The 27,975-nt window shown below is 37.1% G+C and overlaps 1 protein-coding gene across 21 annotated transcripts in view; it reads right to left on the bottom strand.

Moving 5' to 3' along the window:
• Epb41l2 (erythrocyte membrane protein band 4.1 like 2) overlaps positions 1-27,975 on the bottom strand; it is a 181,447-nt gene that overhangs the window by 102,465 nt on the left and 51,007 nt on the right. For 8 of the 21 annotated variants that reach the window (XM_063233493.1, XM_063233495.1, XM_063233497.1 and 5 more), the window contains exon 1: positions 6,114-6,261. The exons of 2 other annotated variants lie outside the window; for them this stretch is intronic. The gene's annotated coding sequence lies outside the window, so the exon portion shown is untranslated. Of the gene's footprint in view, positions 1-6,113; positions 6,265-16,522; positions 16,640-25,655; positions 25,791-27,975 lie in introns of those variants that run through there. 11 more of the 21 variants (XM_023564520.2, XM_063233492.1, XM_063233491.1 and 8 more) reach the window with 6 other exon arrangements.

Raw genomic sequence — 27,975 nt, 5'->3', positions numbered from 1 at the left:
CTTTTCAACACAATCCAGTTTTGCTCAGCAATCCTGCCCCTTTCACATCTGTGTAGCAGAGGCCGGCTCCAGGATGGACCATAGCATAGGTTCTATCAGTCTACAGCAATCGTAGACTCTCCCTCCCCTTGCTAAAACAAGCACAAAGTCTGTTAGCTTCCAGGAAAAGATTTGTTCCTCTAAACAGGGCAATAAGAAGAAGGTCCTCTGCTGCCTCTGAATATTGTTTACAAAACCAGAAATACATGATCATATTGTGCTCACTGATAAATTCAAGGGTGCAGCCTAAGGATGTAGTGACACACAACAGGGAGTAATGGCAAGGGTAACAGAAAGGACGACATCCCTGGTCACACACACACTTAGTCAGGCCCTATGTCTGAATCTCTGGAATGGAGATAATATATCTGCTACAGGTGAAATAGTTGAGCCAAAGGTTTCAGTTACTTGCAGCCAAGAGCATCTAAACAGCTTCTGCATAGTCTGCAGAAAGTATTAGAAAATACATCTGAAGAAATTGTGGCACATATACTCCTTGGTGAATTACTACTTCCCCCTGACTTTTATGACTTTTGTACCAAAGTTATAACTGTCAATTTTTTCAGTTTTTTTTAAATGCTTTATTTTTTTAACCCTAATACTTGAGACATCATTAAGATAAGCCATACAGTATTTACTCTAAGCACTTTAAATATAAAGTAAAAAAACAAAATGTAAGATTCTCTTTCTTCTTATATTCCTGAAGGGGTACACATAAATTAGGGCAAATTTTCAATATTGTCCAATTCCAATAAAGATCAAGATAAATACTGCTAACCTTATTTGTTGAGAGGAGGGGCTGTTGACCTCACTACGGAATTAGGTCAAGAGAAATCTGTGCCAAGCAAAGCTTTCTCCCCAAGCAACTAGGCCCATCTTAGAAATAAGATTCCCTTTCCCACAGTAAAAACTACATAACCAAAACCTGTAGATAAATCATGAGGGATGCAATTACTGCCATCATTATTCCTATAATCATAATACACATAACCCTTGTTACATTGGTACAGCATAAACTAACAGAGGTGCTGGAGAATTCCCAATCGTACTGGCAGAACCCTGCTGGTTTTTCACCAATCAGTTATACACACTGTGAGTTGCATGGTCAGAAATACTGGTGAACTGTATTTGCTCAAATCCCTTCAAATCCTTGAGTGTTATCTCAACTCTATGTAATACCCGGAGCTGAAGCTCCTTTCTGTGAGAAGAACCTACCCACTATCCAATACTCAGATAAAACAGAATGGTAGCTTGAAGATTAAGGCTGGGAACCAAACAGAACAGGATTAGAACTCTTCCTCTGCTTATTAGCCACAACACAACTATGAACAACTTTTTAGCAGTACTGTTTCAGCTTCTTCATCTGCAAAACAAGGATACACAGTGATATGTAGCGATTGGATGACTCCACGGATTAAATTAGATGCTATAGAGGAAGTGGTAGGCACATAACAACTAAGTGGTGGAACACTTATCAAACGGATTCTGTGAAAAAAATGAGAGGGAGGACTGCATCTGTTTGTTCAACAAAAGTAACTAATAATACAACCAAAACAACAGACAGAATAGTGGCAATTTTTTGAGTTCTGCTTTAGAAATTCTGTCAGAACCAATTCCCTTAATCTTCACAATCCTTTGAAGTAGAAGCTGAAATTATTCTCAGATTATATATGAAGAAGGTAAAAGAGTTTGCACAAAGCCACCCAACCAATAAATGGACAAGCAGGATTCAAACCCCTGCTCCCCAGCTTCAAAGACTATGTGGCACTGTCACCAATCCCTATGTCTCACTGTTGTGTAATCAGATCTAGCAAATGGCCAGTAAGTTAACTGTTGAAAAGGTAAAATCAATAAATTCTTACCAGCATGTGGCCTTTAGAGTCATTGGCAATATCTATTTAAGTTTCCCCTCATAAACTTCCTAACTTTCAGGATTGAGGGTCTGATGAATATCTTACCCTCTTACTTCAAAACAAATATTTATTGAATACTTTCAGAATATATATGCCAAACATCAATAATACAGATGAAGAAGGAATCCTGTTCTCAGTCTAGTGAAAGAAGTAGATAGCAAGGTTAGCAACTTGTCACTGACTGATAAATTTTCCTAATTTAGAGTCAGAAATTACTATTAATTTGAAAAGCAGCCACAGTTTAAGAAAACTATCACTGTCAACTCTTCAGGAAATCACTTTTGAAGAGTACTAATTCTCATTCTCAACTGTATTTGGAAGAGACAGACAAATTTGTTCTCTGGTTAAACTCAAATAACTTGAATGAAAAATCATATAAAACATCCTGGTTATAAACTGACTCATTATCAAAATTCCAAAACAAATTTCATTTTTTAGTTAGCAAAGCTGACTTAAATCACCTGAATGGGGGAGGGGGGTGGCTACAGGATATTCAACAATTAAGAGAAACAAATCCAGTGGGCACAGAAACACATGAAAAAAATGGTTACTGCACTCCTCGTACAAGAAATGAAGTTAAAAATTTAGAGTAGAGGCAGCCAAGTTTCTAAATGTAATCACTGAGCAAGGGTACTGGGGAAGACACCCTTACATAGACACTGCTGGAAAAGCAAACCAGTACAGACACCTCATGGCAATCAATGTGCCCAGAGCTAGCAAAATTCCAAATATGTATAAAGTTTTCACTACTGTAGTAATCTACTTGTGGAAATGGATAGCATAATACATTTGTACTTACATAAAGTAATTATGTACACAATGATTCAGTACAACATTGTAACAGCCAAGGACCAGCATCCATCAATGGAGGACATCATGTCACATTCATACAACAGATTATCGTGCAGCTATGATGAAAAATTTACAGATTCCACTCCAGTTATGAAGCTTGTAACAAGGTACACTGTTAAATACAAATACATGCAGTATATGTAATACGCTCCTTTGGGGGCCGACAATAAAGTGTGATGGAGATGCTGTATGTCAGTGAACCTGCGCACATAAGAAAGTATGGAAGAATAGAGAAGGCTGATGGTGACTATGTGAGTGGTATGTGGCAGAGAGATGCAGACACAGGAGACACAAGTTACAGTGAACTGAAGTTTTCATGAATTGAAGTGCTGAAATACTTTACTAGGAGAATAGTATTTCCACAGTAAGTGAAATCAATTGGTTGGCCTGCTTCCTTGGAGACAATTCAAATCCCACAAGTACTACCACAAGCCATGCCACTTTGCCTTGTCACACAGCTCTAGCCACATGACAGTAATAGCACAGGAACCTGCCAATCTCTTCTAGCTCAGTAATAGCATTAGATGGCTTCACATAAAATTCATTTCCTGGCACATGAAACTTAAGATTGTCTCTGTCTCTTCAAAAAACTGATTTCTACTAGAGTACAAAATTCAGCACACTTCATAAACCCATCCTGACTCCATTAAGATTGCTCTCTTAAGCAGTATAACCTCAACACTTAAGCTTCTACGTAGTATAATTTTTAAGACGTATTATCAGTTGTTCAATTGAAAAAACACAGAGCTCCTTGCTCGTTATTTTATCTTTCTGACCTCAGTATGGAGTTGAACCTAGTAGGTGTCTTTTTCTAACAAAAATACTGGTGCATATGCAGATGGGCTAAAAAGTTTATTCCTGTTCTCTGCTGAAGGGGCAAGAGCAAGACATTGGGAAAGAAGAGTTCTTTGAAAGTTGAGGACATTCTTTAAAAGGGAGGGTAAAATGGAATGGGAAGATGCTTATTAAGTGTGCAAGCTGGTCACACACAAACACCTTTGTTCTCTTTCAACAGTATCTACTTTCCTATTTATAGGAAAATATTAGCCTGACAAACACAAAGATGTCATCATGTTTCCTGTCCACACCTCTTCCCTGCTCCATCTGCTACTCTGCTCCCATAAAAAGGATGAAATTACGTGAGATGTTCCTAGTCAATGTCATGCATCGGTGCAATGTCATGCATTCTCAATAGATAGCTTTTGTGATGTTCCCAGCATTTGTGGAGCATTTATTTAGGCCATCACCATAGAATGTGTATTGAAAAGAAAAACACACCAGTGAGCAGTTTCTTCCAGTGACATCAAAAGCAGCTTCATGGTCTCTCTTGATCGTAACACATTCTAGGGATTGTCCTTTTTCTGAATTCATCCCAGTTACTCTATGCTTAAACTCCCTATCCAACCCCATCATAAAGTCCATTTTAGTGGTAATCTACAACTAATCTACTACCATTTCTGGATAAATAAACTCTAGGCTCTGTCGTTACAAAATAACAACAATGGCTCAGGAGGCTCGTCTCAAATAAGCTAACAAATCCATCAAGGTTAACTGCACAGGATAAATGCACAGGCTGCAGACGCTGCATTTTAATAGGTCACAAGACAAAAGCTTGTCAAAGCTAATCAACTCCCCAAACTATGACAAGTCCACCAAGCTGAAGCCTAAATTAATCTCATACTTTGAAATCCTCTTCTTCATAAGCTTCCAAGCACTGTAGTAAACTGACATAAATGCCTAAACCTTGTCTCAAAAAAGTCTCAGATTTAAAATTTTGGTCATTAAGTTTTTTGTTAAGCATTTATAAAACTTTCAGAGTTATGCCAATGCAGAGTAGATGTTCTAAAAAAATAAAGACTATGAAATGGTAAACACATCAGCCCAGGAGTCAGCAAAAGGCACCATAAAGAGGTAAAATTATAGACCTTCCAAGCCTGCAGCCCATCACAGCAACTTTCCCTAGTTCGGAAAACTGTAACTACAATGGAATTACAGATGTGTCATGTGGAATGCTATAAACCTTTTTCCCTTTAAAAAAAAACAACTATACTACTGAAGCACCTTAGTTTAGTTCAAAAATACACTACTTAAGAGCTTCAAATAACCTCGGGTAAGTGGTTCTGCCTATAATAATTTTTACTTCAGTTAAATGTTTCATTTAAATGTATCCTGGTAAAATTCTCAAAGTTCAACATCTGTGTAAGTAATCTGATAGAAGATCCTACTGGAAAATACGCAAGGCATTTAACCCTCAGAGTCCACCAAAAAAATTCAAGCAAAAGTAATATCAAACTTAAGTTCTGAATTAACTTTGTGATCCTGCTATGATATTAACTACAGGCCATCGATATATCATATAACCTGTACAACACTACAAAAAAATAAAAAAGATGGGGGGAAGAGGAGGAGGCTGGATATAATCAAAGTATGTTAAATGTACATATGAAAATGTCTCAAGAAACCCATTATTTTGTCCAATTAATGTGTTATTAATTATATTTTTAAAAAGCTGGGGCAGATGAGTGACTGGCTGTCCCAGGCATCAGCATCATCTCAATAGCTATTATTCACTCAGCTCTCACACCCAAGTTGCCAATAATTTGAAGATAATTCTCTGTTGGGTCAAAAAAGGAAAACAATCTTCCCAAGGACAACTCAGAAAATCATGATGACTTCAGTGGTATTCCCCACAGTGTCAACTAAATATGAAGGAATACAAAAATTATCTGCTAATTACAATGCTACAGCTTTTCATTTTGTTAGGAATTAGCACTGAGACAAAGGTTTGGGTTTTTTTTTTTTTTAAGCAAGATTAATAAGGCAAACTGCATACTACTAATTTTACAAAAGTTTTACAGCACTTTTGGAAATAATTACCTTTCATGTAGTTTATCACACCATATCACTGAAAAAAATCAATCGTGAAACAACAGGACAAGTATGTAAAATAAATACTAGTTTCATGACCTTCACAGATCACATCTGAAAAGACTATTATTATGTTAACAATAATAGCATGCTGAAGTTCAGTATTTGCATAGGAAAATACAAACAGGTGGCCTAAAATTAAACTCTGGTCACTAAAAAATGGATTTGCCCTGTAAGACTGGCTCAAATGGAGAACATACTGTCTTCCCTTGCAACCAACAGTGCAAATCCAGATTTCATCTACTCTGTGCATTAGTAGTTTCCAAATTTTTAGTCCCATAGTTATTTAATCACACTCAACAGTAAACTTTCACAAGCAAAAACATATACCACAAAACCCAAGTGGAAATGCCCTTAAAACTGCCCCCTTGGAATACATACGCAGCTTTCAAGCACACGAACTTGCTGTCCACTGTCCCTGCCATTGAGAGACTGAGAAGCAGATGGAAATCTGGCGCCCAAAAGCTGAATGAGAAAAGCAGGCCCCACCCAAGCCAGAGCCTGCAGGAGAAGGGCATGCTCAGGAGAAAAGCCCGATCTGGTTCCAAGCCATTTCATTCCTCAGCTAGAAATTCACATGGGCCAAACAAAAAAACTCAGTTTCCTACTGCCCAGTCTATCCTCTAAATGAAGAATCCTACATAAAAACCACAGCAACGTAACTATAATTTTTACAATTCTGCTGTTACTTAGTTGTGTTTTGTTTTTCCCTGCATTTTTGTGGTAATAATTCTGCTTTGCTTCAGGTCTCCATTCTTCAACTTTGTTTTCATTTTTATCATTTTAATCTGCCCTATGGACACCAAAAGTGTATGTATTTAACACATATTCAAATCCTCTTTAGCTAGATGACTGCAAACTATACTAATTTTTAGATAAAAAAAAAACAAATCTAAACCTAATCTCCAATATATAAAGATGAACTATGTCTATCTTAACTCATTTATAACAGGAATGCCTTTTCATTTACATCATATATAAAAATTCCCTTCTTGGCCTAAGATTGTGTACCTACCATGACACAGATATAAAGCAGATAAACTCCTGCTTTCTACTGTTAATTCTAAACTGGGAAATGACTAAAAATAAGATGATACTATATTCATCTCTCCTATAACTACAAATACTAAGGGGAGCAGAGTAAATGTAAGGTCACTAAAGGAAAATGTGTCATTTCTAAAATGTGTCATTCTAAAGTCAAAATGATCAATAAATAACTACCATTAATTAAATTTGTACAACCAGACCCATTACATTGCCACCATTTAAATTCTAGAGTTCTTTTCCAGTGCACATATTTATATTAATTCAAGGCTGAGACAACCCCATATTTTTGTACACTTTGTTACGTTTTTGTAAGTTCACCCTGCTACCAAAATGCTCGTGATTGAACATGGAGTCAGTGAATACATACATGCTCTTGTTCACCTAAGGCTGCCAGCTGCTAGAAAGAAGGGAGCAAGGGAGGGAGGAAAGGAAAAGAGGAGGGAGGAGGGAGGAGGGAGGAGGGGGAGAAGGGGGAGGAAAGCGGGAGGAGGACCTTTTTAATCCCAAAGCAAATTTGTTTTATTTTGTTTCTGAAATAGGGTCTCCTTACATAGCCCAGGGCAATCTTGAACTCCCTATGGAGCCCAGACTGGCCTCACACTCACTGTAATCCTCCCATCTCAGCTTCCCAAGTGCTGGGGTTACTGACTGGGCTACATAACACAGCCAGCTAAAAAATAATTCTATATAATGAAAGTAAGCCGTATAATCCACCACAATTTTCACCAATTCATAAAATGGCAATTTGGTAAAAAATTTTAGAATAGCAATTTTACTCATTTCAGAAGGTCATCCATTATTCAGATTAAGTTCTCACTTTTCATAATACATGCTTTACTAGTAAATGCATTTTTAATAAACATTGATAGTACAATGACAAATACTTGAGAAAATACTGGCTCCAAACAATTTTTTTAAATGTACTGCCCTGGAGGATCCACAAGTCTGAGAGCAACTGCCCCATAGAACTGGCTCTAGTGAAGCAGACCTGGGAAACCACAAGCGCCATGCAGGCTTCTCCTCAGCACGCCCGGGTCTCTTTCCCGTTTCTTCTCTCCTATTGCATGGACTGAACTATGCTCCTCTACACTTCCTGTGCTGCACTAACTCCCAGCACGTGACTGTGTGGAGATGGAGGCTTTCAGAGAGACAAGTATGTTTAGGTGAGGTCACGAAAGTGATGGAGCCGGGACCCAGGGGGGCACAGGAAGCTGAATGCTTGTGCAAGCTCACTCACACCATCCCCATCTCCCTCATCACCAAGAGAGACAGCCATTCACGCACCAGAAACACCAAGAATCACACTGACAACTCTATCTTAGATTTCCAGCCTACAGAATTGCGAGGAAACAAATTTCTGTTGACTAAGCCACCCAGCTTATGGTATTTTGCGGTGGCAGCCTGAGCATTGTTAGTTATGGAACCAATGCCCTGCTCAGCGATTTTAGGCTTCAAAATAAAAGATCCTACTTATAAGGCATCTTATTGTTCAAACATCTTAAGAAAATTAAGAAACTGAGCTTTGCCACACTATGATTTGAACACAGAACCCAGAGAAATTGGGTTCCCAAACTCACACGTCCGGTAAATAGCAGCACCAAAATATACACCAATTAGATCTACTTCAAAGCCAATAAACTTTCAGCTTTATTATCTCTATTTTAATACTGTTGTTTTCCAAATAAGTAAACTAAGCCAGAGAAGATAAATAACTTATATAATCCAGTAGATTATTAGCAGAGAAGTAAAGAAATCAAGTCCAGACTTATTTATTCTTTTCTGATAACGATTTTAAACAAATTCAAGGGTGCAAAATATACAGATAGAAACACCCACAAAGGTCAATATAAAAATTGTTCTTATGAATTTATATTTATTACATCATCTCGAGAAGACAAAAATATACCACATTTGCATATTGTACTACTATGAAACTGGAAATTAAAAAGGTGTATACTCAAAACATTATTTTTACAATAAGGGAACTGGCTATTCAGGTGGAGACTACTTTTCCTTTATTTATATACATGAATTTACATATGAAACTTTATTTTAAATTTAAGATCATAGTTTCTTGACTTTTAAAACTGTCTTCCTACTTTAGGGAAACAAAAAAAAGAATTAAATAAGATGTAGAGGACCCAAAAATCTAGGGATCAACTTACAGCTCCACAACATCGAAGAGTTTTAGTTAGTATATAAACTTCTATAACAATCCACACCCCAGCTATATCCATAGCAGTATCAATGACCTATGACATCAGCAGGAAGGGACAAAAACACTTTTTTCCACTAATGCCTTGGCCCCAGTGTGCGAGTTCTCTTTTGACCACACAGCACCACAGTTTAACTTCTCTCAGGCTCCAAATCCAGAATAATTTGCCCATGAGTCATCTGAGAAATTTCCTTCCTACCAGACATCTTAGCAATTTTAGACTCATGTGTTGAATTATATTTATTAATATTTAGTATTATAAAGTCTTACAGTTCATAAGACGCTGAGGAAAAAAGTATACTATATAAACTTGGTATTTCATAGAGGATACAGAAAATGGAAGCAGATGAGCGTGGGTGAAGATAAAGGGGTGGTGGACGACAATCTTAATCAACAAGTTTGTTTTTTAAAAAATATCTAAAAAGTGTTAGGAAAAAGTTCTTAACAAATCTTTTTGTAATTAACTGCAAAAAATCAAAAGCATTACTTAAAATTATACAATCAGATCAGTGTACCTTTTTCATTCTACGTGAACTAATTATCAGAATGCAAAGTTACAACAAATTCAGCTTTAAGATCTTAAGGCTTGGGAAGGAGGCAATTCTAGGATCAGGCAACATCCTGTTCTGTGGAATGAGTGCTTCAATGAGCTAAGTAGAGGAAGATACCAAACGGGGGGGGGGGGGTGGAAAGCAGAAACAGAACAAAAATAGGCTCCTTTCAAAGTTACCTCCTTAAAGGACTAAAACAGGAGGGTTCCCTGGCATGCCAACTCTGATAAACTGATTAGTTACTATGACTTTCCTGGTTTTTGTGGCTTTTTTGTTTTGATTCTGAGAATGATCTACTTTCGAATTTGCTTTGATTATGTGGCACATAACTCAACTGTATTCTGGCTTAGTCTGGTCCACTGGAGCCTAGCCCAAATCAAGAATGTCCTACAAATTTAATTTAACATGAGTAAGAGACATTTGCTGAGTTCTTCCTTCGCATCAGAAATAGTAGTCTAGGATCTGAGGACCTTGGGAAGGTTTGTTCCTGTACAGTGAGAAGAAATTCAGTTCAGAAGGGAAGACAGACTCATCAACAGATCATTGTAACACGTGTGCTACAGTCATGTCAGAGAGGCACAGGAAAGGCATAAAGGAAATGGTCAACTTCCTGGAGAGGTCAAAGGAAGCACCATAAGCTTGCAGTGCTTTGGCTCATTGTTACACTCCAAATGAGCAGGTGTTACTACTAAGTAGTAATGATAGCTAAAAGATTAAAAAATATTAAATAGCCTATCACAAAGATCACAACATACTAATCTCCTACTAACCTGATTTATCAACTTTTTCCTTCCATTTGTGGAGAGAAAACTGTTTCCTCACTCTTCCTTGCCTCCCATCATATCTTTTTCTCCTTTCCTTTAAAATAGCCATCATTGTTCCAAGAGGCCCTACTGAAACCACATATCAACACGGCATTAAAATCAAAAACTGTATAAACTCAGCATTGTTTCTATTAGTGTAACCTGGGGCAATACTAAGCTTGTGTAATAGGGTGTCCTACAAGTCCAGGAAGCTGTGAGGAGGCACAACCCCGCATGAGACCCTCTCTCCCTTTTGCTGCTTCCCCTCCTGCCTATACCTGTAATGTACAAGATTCAGTCACTTGTTTGAGAACTCAGTGTATTTCTGATCCTTTGCAGCTTTATTAGCCCACCATAATATGAAACTGCAGCTCTGCTCTCTTCTGAAATTTCCCTCTCCAAACCTGCATTATGGAAGAAAATTCTCAACACAAGCACTAATACATTCGCAATCTACACCCATTCACCCAAAATAATAAACAAGAACTACCCAATGTCTGACCAGGATACTCACCATTACCTTTGTCTATAAGATTTTTATTTTGACTCTGTACATTTTAAGTGTGCTACGATTTTTTTGTACAAGAGATTCATCTTTGTTTGGTGATAACTGCTGTGGATACAGACCTGTGTAAATCATGGTTCTAGCAGTGAGAGAAGGGCATTTGGATAAACAACTACATTATAAAACAGAGCTCTACCAGGGGCATAAAGGATTTAACTGAGTACACTAGGAAAGGAATCTGCACAAGCTGGCATGTGAGCTGACCTTGGAGGAGACAATAGCGCTGACAGAATAGATTCTAAGTGGGCATAATACACTCCTCAGCATGGGAACAGCACAGAAAGGCCACAGCACCATTAAAGATAAACAGAACAGTGAGTCCTGCATCTGCCCAGAACACAGGGTGGGGACTGGAGGAGATGGGAAAGGGGAAGCAAGAGCCAAACAATGCATGATCAGTGAATATGCTCAACTCAGATATTTTTACTCCGTCCTGTGGACAACGGAAAATAGTATTAGCTTGTGTTTCTGGAGGATTACTTTGGCAGCCATGTGAGAACAAATGATACAATGAAAGGAAACTGGTTAGAATGATGCTCCTGTGATCCAGGAGAAAGACAGGGTCAACGAAGATGCAGATGAAGAAATAGAGGCCAGATATGGCTGGTGAGCAAAGAGACAGGATTTAATATTGTGAACTGTTAGGTTATAGGAATAATGGTGAATGAACAAAGTTCCCAGGTTCCTGGCAGTTAAAGGACAGGTAGTGCCACTAACCTAGAGAGAGCTTTCAACAAGATCAGGAAACAAGGACAAAGGAAGTGAAGCTTCCACTGTGATAGCGTGTGGACCAAAGTGCCCATGTGACATTCAGCAAAACAAGATAAGTAGGAAATGTGTGTCTGAATGAAAGAGGTTGGGTTCCAATATGAAGATTTGCGATTACTTGGTCAACCAGTGTTATCAGGGGTGGATAGAACTCCCAGCAAAACAGAGTTTTAAAAAAGTGCCCATAATAAATCTCTACATAGACAGATCAAGGAATCTACCAAGGAAGAATGAGCATCAGAGACAAAGCAAGCTCAGAAAGTACTCTTAAGTGAAGAACTCAGTCCTGCCACAGTGCTCACTGATCATTTCTGGGCCCCATCTCTGTCTACATGTGTGTTAGCCATGTCTTCCTCCCCTGCATCACCAGAGCATCATCTTAATCAGATTCCTTTCACTGTATCATCTGATCTTATAAGGCTGCCAAAATAATCCTTCAAAAATATGAAATTAATGTACTAGATTTGAGGGCACAGGCAACTATCCTGAAAATAGCAAGATACAGAATGGTAATCAACCTTAATTTCCTATTAACTTAATCTGGAGCCCTGTATAACTTACACTGTTTTATCATGACTGATCTTAGTTGATTCTTATTTGTTAGATTGCTGTTTTCTATTGACAGATTTTATTCAAATCTGTTATGATTGATAGTATCAAGTCTGAAAGTATACAGGCAACTACACTAAAGATGACAACGTTCACTAGGATACCCACTCTGGTTTGATTACCTGCTTCTAAAGTTTTACACTGTCTTTGTTTTTATTAATATTGTTATGTACTGCCATATTCAATTATACTATGCCTGATGACATAAACAATTCTACAGAAGATAACAAGAGACAACAGTAACCATTGTAGAACACCTTGTACTGTGGTTTTATACGACATTTTTCGTTTCATGTTTTTATAGGAATTTGTTTTGTTTTATCTTGCTGTTTTGTTTTTTCCTCTAATACAGAAAGGATAGAAATACATGTAGAGACTCATGCATGTGTAGAATCTATAAACAATTTATGAAAACTGATCATATAACACATGATGAAATGAATAACTACTTTAAAGAAAAAGAACACAGTACCCAGTGCTAATTCCATAGCATCATGATATGAAATCCAGCAATTCTATTATTCTTTGTTCAGAGTGATTTTAGCCTGTTTTGTTTTATTTAATTTCAACACACATGAAGGTATGGACAGCTATTTTGAAGAGAATGAGAAACACTATGACAGCCATTGTTTACTTCCCTATTGTCTGATCATCAAGACCTAAAATGCCTTCCTCATCTTGTTCAGATAAGTTCTATACTATGTTGTTTCGTGTGAATTTTCTGTATGTGAAGATATGGACAACTATTTGGAAGAAAACAACAGACAATACAATAGAGACAGTGAAGATCTTTGTCTTGCTTTGAAATTTATGACTGACATTGATTTCTTATGTTCTGTTTTGTTCTGTCTTGTGTTTAATTTTATCCCCTTTAAAATAAAAAAAAACTTTTAAAAAATATGAAGTTAATTTATTCTCCATTACCTACAGGATACAGTAAAAATATCTGAGTTTAGCTGGGTCAATAAATAACACAAGATTGCTATTAAGTCAAGGAGCAAGTTGGGGTGGGGGGCAAATGACTGAAGAAAAAAATATTGAAGAGGAGAGTAACAAGTACACATAATCTCTGAAGTCTAGCAACAAAGGCTAGAGAAAGAAACAAGTGGTAACTGCCAAAACTTGGAGGTTGAGGGATGATGTCCAAGAGAGGCTTGGGAGGTTTTATTTGGTGGAGGCTTTTGGTGGGAAAAACACAGAGGGCAGAAGTTCAAGACACAAAGGGGAAAGAAAGGAAAATGAATGGCATGTAGTTGAGAAGAGATGCAGGAAAGAGTATCAAAAGCCACAGAATTTAACCTTGGACAGCAAGAGTAGTATTTCTATCCCAGAAATCAGAGAGAAGGGTAATGGGAAATACACATAAGTTCAGAGAGAAATGGATTTAAGGACGCTAGAAAAGATAGGAGTCACTCTCAGCACTGTACCCTCTCTTAAATAACTTTGAATCATCTAAAGAAGTGAGTAAAAAAAGACTAAGGAGGAAGTTTTGAAGAAAATACAGTTTAGAAGACTGAACCTAGAAAATATTCAACAATAGTTCTTCCAGCATTTATGCAAGCATGTGAAGTTAAGGCAGGCAAAGTTAAAGAATACTGAACACAAGAAGTTCTTAGTACTTTAAACGTAAAATACTGGGAGTCCCTAAAAAATCTTCAATTTTCTAATATATTGACTGGATTTGTAAATCACTGTCCACTAAATTGCCCAGAAGAATATAATCAAATGAATGTCAATCTTATCAGACAGGGCAGAAAAGAATTAAAAACTAATTCATTGAAATTGTAACGTCTGAGAACGGGTGTTTGGTTTCATCATAGTGTGTACCCTTGCACTAAATTTATTTTATTACATATAGTAACTACAACTGTGATTCCTAGTCTTAAACTGTGAAGTCTGTGTCTCAATAAAATGCCAGCTTAATAGACAAGACAATGAAGCCCACCATCACCAGCAGAACCCCATAAGAACATGTGAAATGTTATAAAACAAAACTCCTTTTATACAGTTGGACACTTTCCAGGGTGGGCCTTTAAGACATTCTGACAGTGCACACAAATACTATCTCTGGAACAAACCCAAACAGGCACAGCTGCAAGACATCTTCTACTGAAGTTGTAACTGACTCAATAGCGGCTCCTCCTCTTAGCAAGAGAGTCTATAAAAGCCAGCAGCAAAGCTATTTTCTCTTACAAACTGTTTAGTAGAACTGCTTTCTCCTAATCCAAACTGTAGCTTTATTAAGAAGCTAAAATAGACAGTATATCTTTTTTAGTTTGTAAAAAAATAAAAAGCACCTATTTATGGTTTTCATTAAGAAAACTCCCCAACTGAACCTAGCATAGAAATGTACATGTTTAAAATTATAGCCCATCATCATTACACAAAAGGGATTTAGATCTATAAAATTTTCTCCCCTCAAATGGGGGAGAGGGGTACAGTGCTGAGGACTGACCCCCGAACCTTCACAGTCTAAGTCACCTAGCCTCAACTAGAACTTGTGATCTGCCTCCGCCCTCCAGAGTCCTGAGGTTACAGGCATGCACCACCACTCCCAGCTTTTACTTTTCCCTTCAAACGTCAAAGGAGTATAAGTGATGGAAAAAACTGAGATGATTCCTACTCATATTTAGAATACTGATTTATTTCAAATTTTATTTAAACTTACAATATCTGGATATGTATGACCACTAATAACAAACAAAAAAATCAAACATTCTGTATTCAACTATGAATAACTCCATAACACAAGAAAAACAATTCAGATAACCTGACTGATTTATTTTTGTGATGTCTTTGCTGCTATAGTTTTAGTTACCATTCTAAAGCAATACCAATAAATACTCTGACACAAATACTACTTCTGCAGCCAAGACAGAAACCAGTAACCACTTTTCAACAACCAAATAAAACACAAAACAAAATAACAACAACAAAAACAGCCTTCCTAAACTTTATCTCACAAATTTTAAAATCTAGGTTTAAATATATAACTGCAGTTAAATTAACCCCAAATATCAGATATAGAAGATAGAGTCTGTAACTTCCCTGACAATAATGTGACAACAAAAGAGGGAAGTAAAGCAATTACCAATAAATGACTTAATTGGAATATTATCTAAAATTATAAAACAAACCCAAAACACTAGAACTTGTGCCAAAATGTAAAAAATATATTTTAAAGCCAAGAGATAGGTGAATTTTTCAGCCTAAGCTTCAAATAAGCTTTCAAACTCCCTTACTGCTACTGTTCTAAAGAAAAAAGTACTTTTGTAACAGGTTTTCCTGTTTTGTGACCAAACTCTTCACTTTACCAAAAGCCCCCACATAGCAAGTCTCACTAAATTCATTTTATACCTGAATAAAATCAGGTATAAAGAAATCAAATAACTTCCTTTCATAAGCATGAAATGTGAAACTGGAAAGGTGTCTTGTGTTCATGAATTCAAATATTTAATAGTGTTAAGATTGCATATCAAGATCCCAACTGCTTTTTCTATTGTGCAGAAGTGGGCAAAGTAATACAGAAACTCACAGAATTCCAGCAGATCCTAAATGGCCAAACTAACCTTGAAACAGAAAAATAAAGGGAGAAAATTCACAGTTCCTAATGCTAAAACTTACTACGATGTTAGAGTAATGAAAATAGTATGGAAATACACACAAACTGACAGAAAAGAACTAAGAGTCCAGAAATAGGGTACCAGTTCTATTCAATGGGAAAAAAATAGCCTTTTCAACAAATGGTACTAGAATAACTAGATATCCACGTGCAAAAAAAAAAAAAAAGATTTTAAAACTTTATCACACATTATAGACAAAAATAACTTGAAATGGACCGAAGTTATAAACGTAAGAGCAAAAATGTATGAAACTCATAGAAAGAAGGAAGGGTATAATTTCACGATTTTGATTAGGCACTGTGGTTTTAAGTGTCACCAAAGCAAAAGCGTGAAAGGAAAAAAATGAATCATCTGGACTTCACCAAAAAATGTTTTCTGTTAAGTAAAGGACCATGTTTTGTTGAAAAAAGGAAATTGAAAGAATAGAAAAATATTTACAAACTGTATCTGACAAAGATCTAAATATCTTAAACATAGAACTCCTGAAATTCAACAAAATGTTAATTAAAACCTGGGCAAAAGACAGGTATTTCTTCAAATAAGAATATATTAGTATCCAATTATGCATGAAAAGACAGTCAGCATCTTTAGTCTCTAGAGAATACTTACTCTGCCGAGCAACCTCTCCTCTCCCAGTCCTCTCTGTGCTGGTCTTCCTTCCCCAAGAGTTACAACTCTACAGAGCAACACAGTGCTTAAAATAAAAGTTAATAAATGGGTAGTCACAGCTCATGGTCCCTCACTCTGCAGAGAATTAAGCCTTTATAATTTCAATCTTGACTGACTTACTGAGTAACAGGCCAAGTGTGTAGAAAAGAAACGAATAGCTGCTTTAAAAAAATAAAAATACAGGCAAGATTCACGCTGGAACAGAGTTGACATTTATTTGTGGGGAAGGGCAGGTTTAACAAAGAGAGTCTGAAGGCTGTCCTATATTTTTTTGAGGAAGAATCAGAAAATATAGTGAGGAAGTTCTTTTACATTTTGATGTTATAATGAAACTTCTTCTGTTTTTCAAAAGACCAGAGTGAAAGTTTAAATTCCTTATCAATGTTGGGATTTGCATGTCTATGGCTACCAAAGTTGAAACTGAACCATGCAACCCAGGCTTGGTGGTACATGCCTGTAATCCCAGCACTCTAGGAGGCCAAGGCAAAAAGATCACAAATTCAAGCCCTAGGCTAGGCAATGGTAAGAGATGCTGTCTCAAAAGTTAAAAAAAAAAAGAGCGGGGGCAATACAGCTCAATGAGAAGGTCTTGGGTTCAATCCTCAGCTTGGCAGGGTGGGCATCGAAACTATTGAAAGCTCATCTTTGTATAAATGGTATAATCTGAGTAGGGAAGATGTCAGTGGAATAAAGTAGAAAACTTCAAGAGACCCTGAGTGGTAACAAAATACATGGTTAAAGATATATGAGAGTTAGGGGGAGAGAGAAAAAGATAAAGAACTTGAACAGTAAAGTCATCCACTGAAATAGTTAACAAAGGAGGAATAGGAAGTTTGGGGGCAAGTTAATGTGTTCAATTTAGATTGATTATCAATGAAACAAAAAGGCATAACTAGTAACACAAGAGTGGAAACAAAATGCAACCAGAGAAAAATACTCAATTAATCGAGAGCAGTAGTGGCAAACCTACAGCACCTGTGCTATGCCAAAGTGTTTGTATCATTGAAAGCTCTAAAATGTTCATACTTACTGAGCTAGAAGAAGCTGGACATGCTGGCTCATGCCTATAATCCAGTACTTGAGAGGGTGAGGGAGGAAGATCATAAATTTGAGGCCACCCGTGGCTACATAGGGAGTTCCAACTTGTGGCTACATGGGGAGTTCCAGGCCACTCTACTACAGAGCAAGACCCTATCTCAAAAGAAGTATCTATAGGAAATATGATACAGAAAGAAAAACAAGAAAGAACAGGTGAGAGACAGAAAACAAATAGCAAGGTGGCAGCCAACTATACTAATGATTACATTAAATATAAATAGGCACCAATCAAAATGAAGCAACTGTCTGAGTAAAAGAACCCAATTCTATTCAATGTACAAGAAATCTAAAGTCAAGGACTGAGAACAAGAGAAATGTCATACAAGCAAATTATGGCATACAGAATTGTGATAATTAAACCAAAGAGAAGTCCGTGAACAGCAGAAATTAGGTGTTTTGTTTAACACAATGAACAAAAGATCTCTACAAAAGTACACACATCCTGTAAAATGTGATTTGTATACTACGCTTAGAACATGGATTCAATGCCCTACAACTTAAGCAATTATTGAAGAAAATTTGGGTCATACAGTATAACCTGGGTTCAAGTTCACGTTTTGAAAACACCAATGGCTTTGAGCCTGACCCATGCTGATTTATTGCGATGGCACTCCTCCTCTACCCTTATTTCCACCTCCACCATCTACCAAGTAACACATGGCTGTCTTCCACATCTCCACAAAATACAATGCTGATCAATTAGAGAAAAGTGTTAGTGGATATAGTATAGCAAGTACACACTTATACAGTCTTTATATATAGTCTATAGAGCCTTCACTCGTTTCCAGCTGTGTTTTAATAAGCTAAGAGGCTTATTAAAATACATGTCTAATTCATGTTTTATGTAAGAGAATGCTAACTGAGCATTCTCATTTTTGCTTACCTTCATAACTCTTAACACTTCAGTATTTCTGTTCTTTGACTCCCAAAATATCCACATTCTTTAAAGTAACAATAGCCGATATTATTTGAACTTACAACTCAACTCCTATGTATGTATTTTCTTTCTAACAGTTTGTAAGGTTTAAAATCATAGCCAAAAATGCTCAACTAACATTTTGAAGTAGTATGCTTAGAAAGGTAAAACAATATCAAGATGCATATATGCTTCACATATTATCTTTGCTTTATTTCTCTTCAGAAAGATTTAGTCTTTTGTAAAGAGAGCCATAAAAATATTTTTCAAACTTTGAGAATACTATGAAAAGTTCACATTCCACAGTTATAATTTGTTTCTCTTGGATTTAAACACACACCCACCCACAGGCTTCAGGAAAATGCTTGGACAGAAATCCTGGGAGAATGATACTTCCTGGAAGTTTCAGTTGAAAAAAGAAAAGTATCCTTTCCATGAAGGGACAGCCAATAGCAAATAATACAAATGCTCTTTTGAATTAAAACCAAAATCTCTCTTACACAAATGATACATTCTTTCAACAAATATTTCTTCAACAACTATCAAGAGGATGATTCACAAATGGTTTTATACCCACAATGTTTGATAAACAATAAAATTCCATTAACTATTAAACAAAATGATTCAGTAAAAAAAAGTATGTATCCACAGCTTGGTAGAACAATTTCCAGGTCCAGCACATCTGTCTTACCACTACATTGCTGGTATGACTGGCTGCATCTCCAAGTAAACAATCAGGGTCAAAGACTGCAATCCTATGTTCACATCCCCTACAACTTAAAACAGTGCCTGGCATAGACTGGGTAGTCAAAGGAATGAATGAAGGAATGAATGGATGGATTGCTCCTAACTGACTAGTAACTGTTACTACACTAAATCCCATTTTAAAAATAAGACCCAGTGTAGGTATCATTCCTTTCTGTCCATCTAGGCTCATTTTGTTGTCCTTTCTTATATGTATGTCTACCTCTAACATTACCATTTGGAATTTCTAGTTTGTTTGACTTACGAATTTAACAGCTCAGTCTTCTTACTCATCTGTGAATCCCCACCCTGAAACATTTTCTTCAAAAAATAATAGGGCTGGGTGTAGTTCAGTGGTAAATACCAGCCTACTATGCTTAAACCCCAGGTTCAATCTTTAGCACTACAGCATTAATAATTTTGAAGTCTCCTGTGACTCTTGTAGGGCCTACAAGATGAAAATCAAACTCATCATAGTAACCCTGGGTTTAGTACAAACTGGCTCCAATCCAGCTTTGTGCTCTGTTTTCTGCTTCTCTTTCCTACTTCTCAAACCCCCTTAACTCTAACGATCCCATTTCCTTCAAAATGAGATGGCATCTTCATATTTCAGTGAGTATTAACACTGATTTTCATTTTAAGTCTAGATTGTTCACTTGCCATGTCTACTCTTGTGGGTAGGAGGGAGCTACCCCAAGCTTCCATAATATTAAAAATAATACTGTATATGATCAAACAACAGCTTTGTTACTGATTTTTAGGCCACCAAAATATCCAAAATGAATCTTGTGTTTGAGAGGAACCCAGTAGAATTATCTGTGAGTTTATAATATACACACTCACAAGTCACAAGATTGCAAAAGGACAATCTGGTAAATGGCAAACCAATCCAGCAGAATCTCTGCCAAATGCATAAGCAGAGTAAACAAGATGTCAAGAATGTGACTGTCAGATAGACTAAAATGGGCTCACAGTAAGGCAGCCTATTTCCAAGATGGCCCTAAGACGCAACGTGGTAGGTGAAGGAAAACTTCCCACAGGCAAGGTGGCTAATCAGGAATCCCAGGGGACAAGCTGAGGCCCAAGCAATCACTGCTGTCACCTGCCTACCTGTCGACCCATGAACAACACAATTGGCTCCTACAGAATGTAATGCACCACACAAGAGGAACAACAGGGCAGAGTACGCCCTGGGAGAGACCTAACTATGGGGCTCACCACCGACAGTGAACAGTAAGAAGGAACAGCACCTACAGTCTGTATCCTATGAGATAAGACATTGCCTTTCAATGCAGCAGCTCAAGAGCACTCTGAACGCTCTTCCTCAGGTAAAAGGGACTGTGTTACAGCTATGGAAACAGCAGTATGACAATCTGATAACTGCACTAAAAGGATCTATGAGTTTACATATTATACTTAAACATCCAGAAAAGTGTGTGCAATACATACATACCAGACTAAAAGTGTGGGTGCATGTGTGTATACACACGTATCAGATTAGTATGTGAGTACACATACCAGACTAAAAGTATGTGCCTGTGTGTATATAGACATGCCAGACAAAAACTGTGTGTGTACACATACACGCCAGACTAAAAAGGATGACATGCAGCCCTCATAAAAACCTTAACTTCCCTTTCTGCCCGATCTGGGTGATCCTCTCCCCAGTCAAACCCGGTCTAATGAGTTTCAGTAGTTCTACTCAATCAGTTTGGGTATAGATATAACTTGGAACAATCTGATATCCTCCTTCTTTCCAATCCTTCTTATCTCTTCCCACTGTTCTCTGGTTAACCATTCTTGGTTAACCCTACCAGAACATATCAATCCAATACATACTGAATGATTAGCAAAATTGCACAACTTTAACTAGATAGAGAAATTTACTCTTTCTGTTCTATTTTCTGTGTATCAAATATAAATATTCTTCTCATTGTGCTCCAAGGTAGTAGTAAGAGGGTCTGAGGCACATTTTCTCATCTATACAAAAGGACTGACCCCAGAATCCACCAGTCTCCTAGTAGACTTCCTTCCACTTACACCTCTGGTTATAGAAGAACATCTATAGAAGAACATCTATATAAAGAGTGAGTTTGTTTTTGCCCTCAAGTTTATTGTAACAGTATCTGTCCTGTACTGATTGTGTATTGGTCTTTAAAAGAAACAGATGGAATGCATGACATAGGGCTTGCAATCATATAAAACTAGCCCAGCTGATGCCCAGACATATAAACACTGTAACTTTTGTGTACCTCTGCCCAGATGACAAGGCCTAGGTTCCAACAGAATCAGCTCTTGTTGGAAAGCATTCAGCCAGCTCTTTAGGCAGGGTCAAGACTTACTAGATAAGATCTTTATTTCAAAAACAAAGACTTGCTACATTTTTATAATTCTGCAAAACATTCAAACTGATCAGCCTGTTTCTTTCTGATCCATACCTGTGGCCAATAAACAGACACACTTTCTACTAATGGTGAACTTTTAAACATTCCGTCTAATGAACGACTGCCCTATGGGCTAAAATTCCCAAAAGTAAGCTCCTCTACATTAATAATTAATGAAAACACATTCAACTTATTTTGCCAATGGAAAAATAAGCAGGTTTAAATGGTTAATGTTGTTTTAACCATGTGTACAGATCCAGATTAAAACCTGGAAATGCACAACCAAAAAGGAAACGGTGTTTACTTATTCCTTAAATATGGATACCAAGAAATTTTACCTCATCTTTTATGTTACCAAGTTTTCTGCACTTACCACATATTGTTCTATACTTAAGAAATCCAAAGTCCCTTACGTACAGTTTCATCCCCCTTTATTTCTTTACTCCTGCTTTGCAATTTGAGGCAGCATAAAACAAGATGACAACGTCCCAACAAATTTTTAATAACTGGTACTTTTCCAAGTAGTCTAGATTTTCCTGTAACAGAGAGGTACATTCATATCACTGCTCCCTAAGCTTGGCACTACGTATAAGAAATCACTAGACTCTAACAAGCACATGCTTTCAGACATTGTTACATGTTTTAAGTTAGATTTTAACTGGATTTAAAAGAATGAAAGGAATTTCCTGGATTTATCAGGGCAATTTCCCAACAGACTTTTACCCCTACTTCTTCTTAATACAAGGATTAAAGTCACTTAGCGAATTACAGTGCAACTTGCCACTTAAAATGCTATTGAGAACATGTAAATTAAGAGATTTTTAAAACACAATATCCATCAACAAAAGGCGTAGAGTTCCTGCTCATAAGTTGTTTTAACAGTTTCCTATGCGGTTAGTCAATTTTCAGCATCAAGCATCTATGGTCTCATATAAATGGCAGATGGGATCCACTTTTAGACCACACAGGGAACGCGTATCTACTTTAAGATCAAGATGGTCTTTCTTCGTTTAATCATATGACTAGCACTACTGTCAACTTTTCTCTACAACTTCATTAAAATACCAAACAATACATGCACAATTTCACACAGCACAAGGACAGGGACATGGTTCTCAGAGCTGCAAAATGACATCTGCAGAATGTCTCAAAGAGTGACAAAGGCACTTCTTTAAGCCCTAACAAAGAGAACAATGTTTCTACTAAAACACTACACAGCTAATGCATTTCAGAGAAGAAATTCAGTAAAAATTAACAGAACTATACGTGTAGAAAGTCTGTAAAGAAAAATTAGAATCTATTGAGGAAACAAATTTAACTCATTAACATGTAAAACAGTGCTTAATGTCTTCTAAAAATCAAATAATTTTGAGCATTAAATACGCAAAGAAAGATTTTAAGAAAAAATTCAAACATTGTAACAATTAGCTCAGCAACTGAATTAAAAATTTTCGATTTATAGGCACTGTATTTCTGTAACCTGTTGCTTAAAAGATAGTTAATAAACTAGCTATGACAGTATTATAAGCATTTAATTTCTCATGCCCATTCAGAAATGTGCTGTCTGAGCCTCCATTTTACAGATAAAGAAACTGAAACTCAGAGGTACAAGGTGATTTACCACAAGGCAGAGCTGAATTTCAGTTCCAAGTCCTATATTTACCAGCTATAAGATTTTATTATTTTTTCCGGGGCAGGGAAGGGTCTTATTCTGCAGTCCAGGCTGGCCTTGAACTCACTTTGTATCCCAGGCTGTCCTCCAACTCACAGTGATCCTCCTGCCTCAGTCTTCCAAGTGCTAGGATTACAGGCATGCACCTCCACACCTGGCTGAGATTCTAATTTTCCAAGGTATCTTTGACTTTCAAGACTACCACATCAAATAATGTTAATATGGATTAAAGCCAGAATATTCTCAAAAATGGGACAAGAACATCTTCCTAAAACAGCATGCAAAAAAAACTAAAAGCTAATGAACTGTAGTGGAGAGGAAATCGGGATTTATTCACTCTTAATCAACCAAGTAATTAAATTCAAGAGAGTAGCTTAAGAAATGTCTTTGGTTTTGCAAAGGAGAAGGGGACCATGATATGGAGGGAGAAGGAAAGTAGGGGAAGAGAAGGGGAAGTGGAAAGAATTAAGATGCATTACATACATGAATCCTCCCAGAACACTATTCCCCAACTAAACTTCTTCACTCTGGTTCTGATCTCATCACTCACCCATTTGGAAAACGTCAGTGACTCTACTGATACAGAAACCCCAAACTCTTCACTTGAAATGGCTCTGCTTTCCAGCTGCTGCTCAGTTCTGCCCAGGATAAAAGCTATCATTGAGGACAGAAACCAAACCACAAATCTCTAGGCCTCTTCTCAAAATGCAGCCCATGGAGCAGAAATGCCACCATCACCACCAGGTAAAGTGTAGTTACTGGACTCTGATCTTGTCAAAGATTCCTTGCCACCCCCAGCTCGATGTCATAGTCCCTTCTCTAGATCCCTGCCTGCTTTTCAGAGCTCAGTGTTGTTCTGATGATGGGCCCCATGTACTTAGTCTGCCAAGCTGATAAAACAAGTCTGTCTTAGCCATCTCTGTAGCCTTCATAGCAACTAGCATACCCTTGTGAAAGAAATGAGTTCATGAAAAGAAAGCCAGAGCACCTGTATTTTCAAAAGATTTTGGGCATCATAATCTTAGTTTTTTAGTATCCAAGATAATCACTTTAATGATTTAAGGAAGTTATTGCACTAGTAAGCAGCATTCTAATGGAACAAACACTATTTATCACATTTACAACACAAAATTGCATGTCATCCTTTAAGATTCACATTAAGACAGTGTTAAGGAGTGTGAGATTTACTATCTTCACCCTGCATGAATGCTTCTCAGGGTTAAATATGACCTAACAAGTCATTATGCAAAAAGATACTAAATTCCAAGAAAAGTTGAAGAAACTAGAAATGGCTCTGAAATAAGTTCTAGATTAATATATTTTAACATATATAATTATTCTGAATCACATTAATTTTAGATCTGGGAAAATGAAAAAATAACTTATCCAACTCTTTTATTTCATAGACTAAGAGAATCTAAGAGATTTTAAACTGAGCTAAGTAACCAAGAGATCAGTTTTCTAAAATATCCTGAGAAATGGAAGAAATGTTCTCCTGGCCAGAGAGCTGTTTGTGGTACTCCTCCTCTGCACTGACATGTTAAGCCAACTAGATGATGAGCAAATGTGTCTGGATGAACTTGCTCCTCAGTATTTTCCTACATGGAGCTTCTTCCTAACACACTTCCTCTTGGGACCCTCTTTCCCCAGTATACCTCACACACTGTCGAGCTTCCTAAATCCTACTGAGGAAAGTAAAATTAAAGTGTAGAACAGCAGCTGTTTTTTAAAGTCACAGACATTACCTATCACTCATCAGCACATGTATCAGAGCAGGCAGGGGAGGCCTCTCTCCTCCTGTTGTTCTGGTTAGTGTTGCAATACAGCAAAAACAACAACACTGACCTAGTAGAGAAGTGAGGGGTGCCTATCCAAGAAGGCAGCCACTGGTGGCTACCATACCTGAAGCACAAGACAAGGAATCCACTAGCATTTTATTCCTCTGGAACTCTCCCTAATACAACTTTTGTATCACGAACATATCATCAAATAAAAAGCAAGCTTGTCATCCCAGAAACCTGGCCCATCCTACTACCTAAAAGCCAAATCTGCACAGTGTCTCCACCAGCTTTGGATATCACCATCTCGACAGATACAGAATAATGGCATCCTGTGAAACAGAACTCACAGATACCCATTCTGTTCCAGAATGACACCATAAAAAAAGGAAATGCCACTACCTCCCAAGCTAGCAAAATACAACATTCCAAGAAAAATACCAACACACATTGTTCAGCAACAGAATGATGGGGTACTCACTGAGCTCCTCAGAATTCACACATGCGGCAAGGGCCTACAGTCACCACTACCACCTTGCTCCTGCCAGCATAGGATCCAAGGACATCTGGATTAGGGTAAACCCCCTAAGTAGCAGTGCTGACACAATTCAGCCCTAGTGCTTAAATCAGAGGTGGCTCAGTCCTGGATCAGGAAATAATACAAATGATACTACAATCCAAAGATAAACAAATTATCTTTAGAAGACAGTTTCTTTTTGATCATAAAATTAATTTCCAATTTTTTTCTGCAGAGTCAAACAGATGGAAAATAATCCCAGATAAGTTTGAGAGTGCACATATCCATTATTATCTAAATATAGTTTATAAGAAAGACTACTCAAGAGAATTTAGATCGCATTATAGTAACACAAATATTTTGCGCAAGTACTTTGTAACTCCATGCTTAAGAGCACATCTGTGTGCATACACACATTACACAAGTATGCCTGGTCTATAAAGTCACAGGGCTCTTTTCTGTGCAACTCAGGAATCAGTCACATGTTCTATATTCTGATGTTGCCACAGGGAAAAAGTTGATCGAAAAGGAAATACTTCACAGTACACTGAACAACTCTTCGGTACAACCAAAAAAAAACTTAAGTACAGTACTTATAAGATGTGCAAAGTACCGCCACAGAAAAAGAAATTCTTTTCCATACTGATTCTTCCTACTCTGTCTAGCCACTGGGGCCAATTGCTGTCCTATTTTTCCAACACTTAAGCTGTCATCTATAGTGGTGTTTCCCCACCCATCCTAATTACTTCAAAACCTCTGGAAAAGAACCAAAAGCATAATCAGCATTGCCAAATAACATTCAGATCTAGTCTCCACCCTAGTATCTGGCTACCTATCCTGCTTATTTCTCCATCTCTTCTCATTCTTTTTCTTCTTTCCCTATCTACAAATAGATTCTAGCAATGATTTCCTTCTCTACTCCCTATTTCCTATATTTTTAACAGTACATTTCCTCCCACTCCAGCTTTAATTCTTTCTCTCAAAATAATCAAAGCCGAGCAATATATAATGTGGTAAGTCTCCAGGCTGCAGAATGTAATATTCTAAAAATTTCCTGTGCAGGGATTTTCCTAAGGAAAAAAACACGATTCTCCATCACCTATTTTTCAGAAATTCCTCACATCTCACCAAAGTTACTTCAGCAGTCATGTTTAGTTTCTTCTAGATTTAGTTCAAGGTCCAGCAGAGATGAAGGTAAGTCTGAGGCCACAATGACTGCCTCTGAAAGGATATCTACCTGTTGCCGAAACAAGCATGCAAATCATGCCAGACTTGCTCATGTCGGCATGACTATAAACTTGTAAGACTAACTTCCCTAATTTCCCCCAAATGTATTCAAAACATTTTTAATACTATACCATGGCAACAAATAGAGAGCCTTCAAGGTACTCTGCTAGTACTATGGAGTCAAAAGAAAGTGAATGGGAGAGAAAAAAGGATATGATAGGATAACATCCTATCCTTTAGGTGGAAACCTTGCAAAGTCAATAAATGAGTCAAATTCCAAGACAACAACAGAATAAATATCCTAAGACTTGTGTGAGCAATGGCAGAGGAACAAATTGCAAAATGATAAGGCTACAAATTCCTGTAGGAATTCAGTAAAGTGAAGCAAATAAATACATTCTGGAGTACAAGAAATTTGGTATATGAACCAAGAATTAATTTGGCAAAATCATTGGGAGGGTAGCACTTTAAAGAATTTATCTGTTTTAATATGGCGAAAAGAAAAACTTTAAATATGCTTATGCTAAATGTAAAACACATTTTTAACCCATACCCTCTTCAGGTTCACACTAAATAAACTCTAAAACAGCAACAATGCAACCATATCATGAAATGATTTTCGAACTTCTCCCAGTCACTGGGCCAAATTAACTCAACAGTTGTGTTTAGTTTTTCATTTTTTGTCCTCAAAGTTATAGCTAGATGGGCAATCCTCTGGATCAATGATCTCTAATTTATCTTAAAGACAAAAGCATTTCACAAATTCTCCCCAGTAAATAAAGCATAACAACCAGAATGCTGTAGTTAAACGTATACTAGAATCAGTTCTAACTTTAGTTTTGAAAGGAATAGTAATTTTGAATGTCATTTAATTTCCCTTTACTAAGTATCTTCATCTATAAAATCAAGGGAGAGGAAATTTAATAACACTTTAAAAGTGCGTCCCAGTTCTAAGATTACACATTTTTAAAAGTATCTGGCATGGCGTGTATACAAAACAACAGTCAGTAGAAAAAAAAAAAAAGATCAATGCCAAACACAGGCAGCCCATTCACGA

The sequence above is a fragment of the Cavia porcellus genome, unplaced genomic scaffold (genome assembly GCF_034190915.1).
Source record: "Cavia porcellus strain 051 isolate PalLab524CR breed Dunkin Hartley unplaced genomic scaffold, mCavPor4.1 scaffold_22, whole genome shotgun sequence".
Lineage (NCBI taxonomy): Eukaryota > Metazoa > Chordata > Mammalia > Rodentia > Caviidae > Cavia > Cavia porcellus.
This window is presented reverse-complemented; position numbering and strand designations above follow the sequence as displayed.